Here is a 10,248-nt window from a genome sequence, read left to right on the forward strand (position 1 = left end):
CGGCAGATCACTGATAAAAACAGCTGGAGCTAGCATCTGTTCCTTACAAATCTTTCAAAGTCGTAAGAAAACGGGCCTAATTTCATAACCATAATATGAATTTCAGTTTGTGCATGGGAAATATGCCTAGGAAACCTAATAACGCTGGGTGCATGCGATGAAGGCCTGTCCTTTAACTTGCATCAGGAAGTACCAATGAAGAGAGACTAAAAGGAAATAAAGTATGCATTTGACAATTTTCTAAGTAAGCATGGATTTTATCCTTCCAGGTTGATGCAATGTGGCAAATCTGTGCCCTTTTAATGCTTTTCACCACTCTCAAATTACAGTGGGAGTAGGTTTGAAATTGATCACTCTGACTTAGAGTTATAAACGTAACAGAGTGAGTCAGAAAACCTGAAGCAGGACTCCCCCTCTTTTTAAACACCAGCTTTCCTAATGTGCATTTTTGTCTACAGCTCCTTTGGCCACCCTGTAATCGATAGTGAGCTCTTCTGCCAGTTATAAGTCACGTGTCCTGTGACAGATTTTCCTATATGATTTTCATTAAATGCTTCAGAATCCTGGGACAGAAAGAAATTATGTAAATATAATTTTTTATTACTGTTTTGTTTTTATTACTTTTTCTCCTCTGGATTTTTATCGCCTCATTGAATACAGGTAAATATGGTGATCCCATGTTGAGATGGGGGTTTGTATTTTAATGCCTCTGTTCTCATACTTTGCATTCAATCCATGTTAATTTAATTATCCATGATTTCTTAGGCAGAGAGGAATGTAGACTCCATGCTGTCTGCAACTACTTCAGTCATTCCTTTACTGCCCGTGACACCATGTGAGACCTGCAGATGCTAAACAACCTCTCCCTGCACCAGCTCAAACAAAAAATGCTAACCATATGCAACTCCAACCTGTTTATCCTTAAGCAATGCAAAGCCATGCAGTGCTACAGACGGGCAGTGGGGGAGAGCACAGAGCTGCCACTTCTCACAGGGTTGCCTTATGAGAAAGCAGAGCCTGGAAGCACAGCAATTTAGGGCAGGGATAGTTGAGCTGGGTTCTTTTCTTACTGATAAAGACAAGAGCTCCTCTGAAATATTATTCATATGTGTAGAATTGATGAATTTACTTAAAAGGTTAGCCCCTGGATTTCAGATTAGGAGCGTGAGGTGTTTTTGGGGACTGTGGATTCTGAGTTCCTAAATACTCTGAGACATGATCTAGTAGCTACCGGTAAGAATTGAGAGTTTATCAAGAAGCTATAAAGAGTTTTAATTCATTTTAGCTCATATTTAATTTAAATCATAGTTTTCTGTAGAACACTATTTTTTTGCATAGGTCTTTTCAAAGCATTCTTCACTTTGGCAGCTGTAATTTCTGGAAAAAAATCCTGAAATTATTAAATATATAAAATTTAGAGGACATTGTAAAATAAAAATTAGAAAATAGAAAAGATAGAATAAATAACTCAAAGTGATAGAATTTAAAGTTGTAGTCTCAATCTTTTTTCCTTCAAAATAGGCTTATTTATTTACATTTAATATTTCTCCCCCTTTGAATTTAAAATGATATAGTCAAATTAAAAAGTATTTTGGAAAAGGAAAAAAAATTCTACACCAATTATTATTTCCATTTGGGCAATTCTTTTAAAGATTTTGTTCCTCTGCAACTTCCTTCCCCTTTATATACCCATTACCTGAGAGACACAAATGGATCTGGTGAGGCAAGCTTAGGAAAATCTTTCTAAACATTGGGAACAAACAACCATATAAACATTAGAGACAGCGAGTTGGAAATCATAATTCTTCAATTTAGTGAAGAGAAATTGTACATTTTCTAGTTAAATCCAGTTTCTTTAGGGGACCTATTTTCAGTCATCTCCCAGGAACTTATTCCTATGGATCATGGCATATACACGCCAACCTGAATCTAAATTGAATGAACCTATCTCTATCTCTGTCCAAAAAAGCAGTCCTGTGAGTCAGCACTACTTATTCCATCTTTAGTGGTCAAAACCCTGTACTATTGGCCAGGCACAACAGACAGATAGGAAGTAAAAATATAAATAGAAGCTATAGTTCTTACTTCAGGCAAGAATACCATACCTGAATATACACTCTCAGAAAGTAGTGGTAAAGAGTTCAAGTCATGGAGGCAGACTTCTTGGTCGCATACCAGCACCTCCACTCACTAGTTCTATGACCTTGGTCATGGTACATAACTTTGCTGAGAAGTTTGTAATCTGTAAAATTAGGATATTATTAGAATCTAACTAATTGGGATGGCATGAGAAACAAGTGAGCCAATGGGTGTAAACATGCTCAGCACAGAGCCAGACATACATATTATTATTGTTGTTACACTTAATATTTTACATCAAGTAATCACATTTCAAATACTGTGCAGGATATTTGATCACAACTAAAATCAAACTGATAGCAACATATAAAAGAGATTATGTACTATGACCAAGTAGGATTTATATCAGGAATGCAATGCTGGCTTTCCATCTGAAAATCAATCAGCATAATACATCATATTAGTAGAATAGAGAACAAAATCCACGTAATTATCTCAACAGATACAGGAAAAGCACTTAAAAAAATCAAACACCCTCTCATAATTAAAACACTAAACCAACTAGCAATAGTAGGCAGCTTCCTCAACTTGATAAAAGACATCTCAGAAAAACCCACAGCTAATATTACTCTTATTAGTGAATTGTAGCACACATTTCCTGTAAGGTCAAGACAAAGATATCTGCTCTCACCACTTCTCTTCAACATTGTGCTAGAGATCCTCGCCAGAGCAACTAAGCAAAAAAAAAAAAAAAAAAAAAAAAAGAATTAAAAGCCATCCAAAATTTAAGGAAAGAAGTAAAACTACCTTTATTGATAGATTATATGATTTTATATAGAAAATTTTAAGGAATCTATGCCAAAAAGAATAGAACTAATAAACAAGTTCAGTAAGGTTGCAAGTTAAAATATCATGATACAAAAATCAATTACAGTTTTATATGTTAGCAACTAGCAATCTAAAAGTAAAACAACTTCATTTAAAATGGCATCATATGTAATACAAATAACTTAGAAATAAGTTCAACAGAAGTGCAAGTCCTGTACACTGAAAACTGCAAAACGTTGGAAGAAATAAAACAAGACTTGAGTAAATGGAAAGACATCTTGTGTTCATGGAATGCAATACCTAATATTGTTAAAATGGCAATACTCCCCAAATTGATCTACAAATTAAATGCAATCTCAGCTGCCTTCTTTGTTTTTGCAGAATTTGAAAAGTGGATCTTAAGATTCATATGAAAATATAAGGGATCCAAAAGAATTACATCAATTTTGAAAAAGATTAAAAAACTTGGAGGACTCACATTTTCCACTTTCAAAACTTACTACAAAAGTACAGTAAATCAGACAATGTGATACTACTATCAGGACAGAGACATAGATCAACAAAGTAGAATTGAGAGTTCAGAAATAAATCCTGCTTACAAAAGTATTTATATAGACCTTTTCTCAAAGAAAATTTACTACTGATCAATAAGCATATGAAAAGATGCTCCACATCACTATTTATTAAAAAAAGGAAATAAAAAATCATAAGATGCTGCTTCGCATCTACTAGGATAGCTAAAACAGAAACAAAAATGAATGCAACAACGTAAACCAAATAGACAATAAAAAGTGTTGGTGAAAATGTGAAAAGTTGAAGTGCACTACTGGTGTAGTGCAGCCATTTCAGAAAAGAGTTTGGAATTTTCTGAAAAGTTTAAACCTCAAGAACTGCCTTTCTACTCCTAGGAATAAATAAGGGAAATGAAAAATTATCTCCACACAAAAACCTGTGCATCAATGTTCATAAAAGCTTCTTTCTGATAGCCAAAAAGTTGATACAATCCAAATGTCCTTCAACTGATGAGTAAACAAAAGTGGTATAGCCATACAGTGCAATATTACTTGACAACAGAAACAAATGACTTTGTGATGTATATTATAACATCGATATATATGCTGAATAAATTGACTAAAAGCACTTCCTCATTAAAAAGCTCCTATTATTTTATAGAATGAAGAGGAGATTTCTTCATATAGACAAGATTAAATATTTCCCTGATGCTATACTTTATCCATAATGAGAACATTCTCCTAAGTGAAAGAAGCAAGTCACAAGAGACCAGATATTGAATGATTTCATTTATAGGAGAGACCCAGAATAGGCAAAATCCACAGAGACATAGGTAGATTAGTGGTTACCAGAGGCTGGGGGAAGGAAAAAAGGGAAGCAACTGCTAATAACTATGGGATTTATTTTTGGAAGGACTTTTATTTATTTATTTATTTATTTTGAGATGGAGTCTTGCTCTGTCACTGAGGCTGGAGTACAGTGGTGCCATCTTGGCTCACTGCAGTCTCCACCTCCTGGGTTCAAGCAACTCTGCTGCCTCAGCCTATGGAGTAGCTGGAACAACAGGTGCCCACCATCACCCCTAGATAATTTTTCTAATTTAGTAGAGACAGGATTTCACCATGTTGGCCAGACTGGCCTTGAACTCCTCATCTCAGGTGATCCACCCACCCTCGCCTCCCAAAGTGCTGGGATTACAGGCATGAGCCACCATGCCTAGCCGGACATTTTGTTTTTGAGGAAAATGTCCCAAAATCAAGAGTGATGGTGGCTATACAACTAGAAGTATACTAAAAAGCCGTGAATTGTACACTTTCACAGGATGAGTTTTATTTTATGTGAATTATATCTCAATAAAGCTGTTAATAAAACAAAGCAAAAATCTGGTTTTACATTTCTTTTCATTATTTTGCCTTTGCCCTTCCCTTTTATTTTTTCAAGAGTTTTTGTTCAAAGTCTGTGGAGTACTGGGGAAATCTCCAGTGACTACTCCTTAAGAGTAGTGTATCATCCTTCAGTGAATTCATTCCCAAGAGTCAACAGTATTATTTGGCTTCTGAAATTTATCAAGACAACTTGTCAGTGTTGTTACTTATCCTGCTTAATCACACAACTAGGGTACTCTGTAATTTTCCATATTAGTTTAAAAAAGATCTGTGGTCAGTCAGAGAAAAATAATATCTGAGAGCAGATCTCAGCATGGACACTTGAGTTCTCTGAACCTCAATGAACACAGGCTATGCTGACCAAAAGCAGGATGTGGGTTCCATGGAGGACCTTATATTAGTACTGTGTGATCTGGTGATGACCAGTTCTGGCCCATACAGGGTCTTCCAGTCAGAAGGCTCAAAGCAAACTCCTATCGTTAAGAGGATGTTTATTTAAATTATTTAAATATAACTTTTAAGAACTAAGAAGATTGATCTCTATGAAGCTAAAAAAACTGAGTAAAAACACTTTTAAAAAGCTTTTATTATTTTATATAATGAAGGGGAAGTTTCTTCATGTAGACAAGGTAAATTCATCCCTGATGCTACATTTTAGCTTGAATTTGTTAATTGGCTACTCTATAGCCTACACTGTAATCATTAAATAATTATACAATACTTTCATTATGTTCACTATCTGCAAATAAATGTTCGTGAATAACTGCTGTGTTAAACATTATTTAATTTAAAACCAAATCAAAACAACATATATTCTCAGTTTTGTTACTTGTCAGCGAGGAAGTTAGAACAAAAAAATTAGAAAATTCAAAAATTGAAATTACAGGTATAGGTTAGAAAAGGTGGTGTGACCATGCTATTTCCTCTTGCTCTGGCCCACCTCTAAAAGGGATAGAAAAGGAATAAAATAGACTAAAAAAAAGGAAAACAGATAGAAGCAGATGAGGGATTTCACTGTTTTGGAAAATGGCTCTTGGTGGACTCACGAGCATGGAGGAAGATCTTAAGGTCTAAGATCTTGTAGTGATGAAAGTAACAGAAAGTGAGCTGATGTGCACCTCAGAATTTCTAAGGGACTCAAGAATTGGGATTATCAGTCCAAGTCAGAGCAGGGTGTATCACACTGAAGTATCACACTGAAAATCAGGAATTATTAGAATTATATTAACAATGTCAGAGCCCAGGAGATCTCCCTTACCCAGTAAACTTAGCTTTCTCCACTTTCCCCTTGGCCAGGTAGACTGGGAGCTAGCCTCCGAATAATGTGGAAGGATACACCTCAGGACTCAAGAACATTGCTTACCAATCAACAATCCTGTCTAGTGACATAGAGTATTAAATCACGCTTAATCATGCTTTACTAAATTATTCTTAAATATAGATTGAAATCAGGGTAATAATCCAGTTTTGGATGGAAGTCTACAAGGTGGAGAAATAGAAAAAAATTACTTGAAAGGAATAGAGATCATACTGAGAACAAAAGGAAATACTAAAAATTAACCAACCAACCAACCACCACTACCACCAAATAACTACACGAAAACTCCAGAAGAATAAAAGAAAGATTTTAAAGCAATATCCTCAGATGTGAAAAAAGGGGATAGTAAAGCATCCTTAAAAAAGTAAAAATATAACCAGAAAATTAAAAACTAAATTATAAAAATGTGAAAACATCTTCAAAAGTAGGATAAAAAGATCAAAGATGGAAAAACAAGAAAAAACATACAGATATTTAGATATATAAAATAACAAAGTCTAACATTCTACCAATAAATGTTCCAGAAAAAGTGGGTGAAGAAAGTCGGGTAGATGAATAGATTAATTAAAACACAATTCTTTCATTCTGAAGAATAAGAGATTTGAAATTCAAGGTGCTCAACACAATAGATGGAAATAAAATGACCATATCTGGCAAAGTATTGGGAATGCCAGGCCCCCAGAAATAGTAAGATTTCAACTTCTTGACATAAACATAACTTTCGTCTCATAATTTTCTACCCAATCAAACCATCCATCAAGATTTTGAATATGGAATAAATGATTTCCAGATACACCGTCCATTGTTTATTTATTTATGTTTTTGGCAAACTACCAGAATTAAGCTTCAGCAGAACCAAGAAATAAATGAAGAAAAGGAAAACATAGATCTTTGGGAAAATATGTACATTTTATGAAGTCAAGAAAAGAAAATGTCAGATGCTGTCTAGATAGTAGGCTTAAAGAAGCACCAGTTTAGAGTGAAGAAGGAAAACCAGTGTTCTAGGAACAAAATTTCCAGGAAAGAAAATGGGTCTGGGTGAAAAGAGAATTGCTAGTATACCAGCTGTTTGGACATTTGAATAAAAAAGTATTAGTTTTAAATGTATGGTGGCTTCAGAGAAGCAGTTGGAAAAGTTACTAATTCGCTTCCAAAAAACTACTCAAGTAACAGAAAAAGACAAAAATAAATTTCATCAAGGGCAATTGTACAAGGAAGGAAATGTAATCACTGTAATTACCTGATACCATAGCACATAGTAATGTGAACACTAATTTTTGATTTAACTCTTTTTTGTTTTAATTATATTGAATTGGGGAGAAATGGCAGATATCAGAAAGTCAAAAGTGGCCTTAGCCACTAAAGATAAACTAAAGACACTGTGGCTTAAGCAAATTATCAGAGATAAATGTTAAGTGAAGCAGTTAAAAGAGGGAATGACTGTCTTTAAAAAGGAGAACTGGGAAACAGTAGGGCAAATTTCTGCTTGTTTTCATCATAACTCATTAGTTATTTTATTATAACTTGCTAGCATATTATGATTCATTAATATTATTATAAATGTGTATAAAAGATTATAAGGTGAAGGTTAAGTGGCAAAATGATATATAATTATGGTAAAGAGCTCAGTGTTCGGCCTACTTCCCCACGAACGAGAAGACTTGTGCTCTGGTTCTCAGACTTCCCCAGCAACATGGCCCCCAAACGCCGGTCTCCACTCCTGCCTCAAGAGAAGAAACCAAGACCACCTCCTGCTCTGGGACTGGAGGAGACATTGGCCTCTGCAGGCTTGCTGAGGAAGGGAGAAAAACAACAGCAAGAAGAAACTGAACACATTGATGAAGTATAAAATGAAATAGACAGACTTAATGAACAAACCAGTGAGGAGATTTTGAAAGTAGAATAGAAATATGACAAACTCTGCCAACCATTTTTTCAGAAGAGGTCAGAATTGATTGCCAAAATCCCAAATTTTGGGGTAACAACATTTGTCACCAATCCACAAGTGTCTGCACTGCTTAGGGAGGAGGACGAAGAGGCTCTACATTATTTGACCAGAGTTGAAGTGACAGAATTTGAAGATATTAAATCAGGTTATAGAATAGATTTTTATTTTGATGAAATCCTTACTTTGAAAATAAAGTTTTCTCCAAATAATTTCATCTGAATGACAGTAGTGATCCATCTTCAAAGTCCACCGAAATCAAATGGAAATCTGGCAAGGATTTGATTAAATGTTCAAGTCAAATGCAGACTAAAGCCAGCAGGAAGAGGCAGCATGAGGAACCAGAGGGCTTCTTTACCTGGTTTACTGACCATTCTGATGCGGGTGCTGATGAGTTAGGAGAGGTCATCAAAGATGATATTTGGCCAAACCCATTATAGTACTACTTGGTTCTCGATATGGATGATGAAGGAGGAGAAGGAGAAGAAGAAGATGATGATGATGATGATGATGAAGAGGAGGCAGATTAGAAGATATTGATGAAGATGAGGATGAAGGTGAAGAAGATGAAGATGATGATGAAGGGGAGGAAGGAGGGAGGATGAAGGAGAAGATGACTAATAGAACACATGGATTCCAACCTTCCTTTTTTTACATTTTCTCCAGTCCCTGGGAGTAAGTTGCAGGTTTTTTTCCCTCTTGTGCTTAGTCACCCTGTTTTTGAGGTCTCTTATCTCTACACCATGGTTCTCAACCTCTTTTGGGAGAAGTGTCTTGAGCAGAATACAATGGGAAAAGAGTCTCTACCCCTTTCTGTTTGAAATTCATTTTTATCCCTTGCTGTCTGAACAAAAACTGTATGGAATCAACACCACCGAGCTCTGTGGGAAAAAAGAAAAACCTGCTCCCTTCGCTCTGCTGGAAGCTGGAGGGTGTAGGTCCCTGTGTAGTACTGCATAGAATTCTAGCTTTTTTCCTCCTTTCTCTGTACACTGTGTCTCTATGTGAATATGGACAGTTATCATTTACCAACATGTGTCTGTCTACTTTCTCTTTTTTAAAAAAAGGAAAAAAAAAAACTTTAAAAAATGGGGTTATAGAAGGTCAGCAAAGGGTGGATTTGAGATGTGTGGGCATTTTGACAACATGGCTTCTCCTGTGGCATGTTTAATTGTGACATTTGACAGACATCCTTGCAGTTTAAGATGACACTTTAAAATAAATTCTCTCCTAATGAAAAAAACGATGGTACAGAGAAAAATAACAAATTGAGTTGATTTTGTTTCAAGTTGATCATTTCCTTTTCCCTCGATACACGATGAGCAGTTGAATTTTATCAGAGCGTGTAAGAGCCAGAGAAAAAAGACCTGTATTAACCAAAGGACAGCCACATTGAAATGAATCTTTTCAAGTCATAGATCTGTGATTTGCATGCTCTAAGAAATGGGCAGCAAAAAATTTTTCTAAACTCAGTAATGATAGAGAGGACCATAACACAAACTGATATGTATCTGAAATACTATAATGTAATGTAACCAGAAGTATTACTTGCTGGTCAATTAGATATCAACCAATTGCACTGCAGTTTAAGAATGTAGATAAGGAAATAGATGGGAGGCTATTCCACCTACCATTATGACCCTTTCCTTTGTATTCCAGAAGAGCAGGGATTCATTAAAAGGAAAGCAAATATCCAGAAGCAAAAAAAAAAAAAAAAAGACGAACAAACAAAAAAACCCCCAAAAACACCAAAAAGGAAAGAAGCACAGCTTTATACAGTAGCTCCTTAATTAGAATAGTCATATTCTTGATTGTGCCATCGTTGGAAGCAGCCACATATATTGTAGTTAAGGGGCACATGGTGAGTGATTTGGGGTCCAATCAAAATGATAGGATTCATCTACATGGCTGCTTTCAAAGATTCTGGAAGAGAAAAATTGCAGAAATGTGAATGATTCAGAGGGTTAGAGTCCTCAAGTCTATAAATAAAAATGGAGGATTCAAGTGCAATCAGGAAAATACATCATTAAAAAAATTTCAATTGAAGGATTTGTCAATCTTGTGCAAAGGGAATTTAGTAATCAACTCAATTTGCCAAATGTTTATGGACTGCTTCCTATGTTTAGAGAAATACAAAGTTGCAAAAGGCGTATTTCACATAAGGAATTTAGGGAAGAAAA

At 35.3% G+C, this 10,248-nt stretch overlaps 1 pseudogene; it reads left to right on the forward strand.

The window, feature by feature from the left end:
- Positions 1-7,816: 7,816 nt before the first annotated feature.
- LOC100387421 (protein SET-like) lies at positions 7,817-8,689 on the forward strand (annotated as a pseudogene).
- The last annotated feature ends 1,559 nt before the right edge of the window (positions 8,690-10,248 follow it).

The sequence above is a fragment of the Callithrix jacchus genome, chromosome 13 (genome assembly GCF_049354715.1).
Source record: "Callithrix jacchus isolate 240 chromosome 13, calJac240_pri, whole genome shotgun sequence".
Classification (NCBI taxonomy): Eukaryota; Metazoa; Chordata; class Mammalia; order Primates; family Cebidae; genus Callithrix; species Callithrix jacchus.